Raw genomic sequence first — 1,622 nt, 5'->3', positions numbered from 1 at the left:
ATGTAGAGAGGGCATTGGGTCTCAAGAGGCTATGCCCCGGTAGAAAACTCAGAAGTGCAGCGAATGTTTTTCTCGTTCTGTAATAGAGGCGTCCTCTCTACATGAATCTGCTGCTCGCTGATGTCACGATAAAGAGGTGGAAAGTTCAACAAAGGTCCAAGTACAGAAACCGGAGGTGCATCTACTGTGTCACCTGCGGCGGGAAAAATCGGTCTATTCTAGGAATTCAGAGGAGCTCTGCCGTTTAACTCATATTGTAGAGAGTGTACTGCGCATGCGCACCTTTTTCTAAGACGCATGCGTAGATTTGTACTCACCGCAAGGATTCTTCTGCGTCTGCGCCATCTTGGATGGGCTGTGAAAAGTAGATGCAAAGTTTCCCTTCCCGGAGCTCAACGAGGGCGGTGAACTGTATCTGTGATATAAATGTCAGTGGCGAAAAACGCGATGCGAAACCAATCACTTATTCACAAACCAAATAATAAGTTTAGGGTAAGTGACAAAAAGATGTCCTTCGAGCCGGATTCGAACCAGCGACCTAAGGATCTCTGTTATGGATCTACAGTCCTCCGCTCTACCAACTGAGCTATCGAAGGTCTGAGAGACCTTGGCTCCCAGCGGACTTGATACAATATAAACAGCAGTAGCTGGAGTAATTATGCTTAGTGTTTATTTGTATCTATTTGCTCCTGCTTATAAATAGCGAGACCAGACTTGAGATTTCACCGGACAAGCCAGGTGTTCAGAGGTCTGTCCCACTCTCCACACTTTTCTTAATTTTAAATTTATATCCTGGTTTTTGGGACAGAGGTCAGTTCATTCTTCAAAGCAGAATTGAACAATATCAGGGCACAAGTCCTAAACAAGTATTTGCAATGCAATAGGTCTCGCATTTGCAAGAGTTTAAGCCATTGACATTGTAAATGACGATGCCTTTTATTTATGTTTTAAAAACCAATCCGTAAATAAAAGGCATTGTCATTTACATAGGGGGTGCAAAGGTGCCTGCTCCGGGCAGGCACACGCAGGGAGATGTCAGCAACGGAAAAAATATAAAAGAAAACAAACACACCGGGCTTCATACAAGTAATCAAGGTTACAAAGGCCAACTCTCTCGCACTCACCTTCCATGGTATAGTCAATGAACACTGCCTTAGAAGGCAGCTCTGTGCTGGCAAGGTTCATTACATTGAAACGATTCTCAAAACTGAAGAGCAATCACCATCCATGGCGATGTGCCTAATCGCTTACGATTCAAGGGTCTGTGTGGCGTATACATATGTATAAGTTGCTGCTGAAAGTCAGTATCAACTTTTACATCTTTTTTTCAGTTTTGCTAAGACCCAGCATGGCACCGGTGCTGCACAGGGCGGCACATTAGCTATCCAGAAATATAAAGCAAACAGAGACATTTAGTAACAATAAACGGCTGAGTAAACAATGTTTAAAGTGAAGTGGAACGAGAAATCATATATCTTATTGACTTTAGTTCCTTGGCTCAATTCATTGCCTCCTGTTGCCAACACAACCCAACACATGGCCGCACTTGCCAAAGCCAAAGCCAAATGAAAATAAATAGTGCTTACCGACTAATGAAGGAGACAGTGTAACGCCGCAAGTAA

At 43.5% G+C, this 1,622-nt stretch overlaps 1 non-coding gene across 1 annotated transcript; it reads right to left on the bottom strand.

Moving 5' to 3' along the window:
* Window positions 1-510: 510 nt before the first annotated feature.
* Window positions 511-596, bottom strand: TRNAY-GUA (transfer RNA tyrosine (anticodon GUA)). The gene is given in 2 exon segments: window positions 511-546; window positions 560-596. It is a non-coding gene; the product is annotated as a tRNA-Tyr (tRNA).
* Window positions 597-1,622: the final 1,026 nt, after the last annotated feature.

Source organism: Triturus cristatus, chromosome 4_1, assembly GCF_964204655.1.
Source record: "Triturus cristatus chromosome 4_1, aTriCri1.1, whole genome shotgun sequence".
Taxonomy (NCBI): domain Eukaryota; kingdom Metazoa; phylum Chordata; class Amphibia; order Caudata; family Salamandridae; genus Triturus; species Triturus cristatus.
Note: the sequence above shows the minus strand (reverse complement) of the source record. Positions and strands in the feature narration are given on the sequence as shown.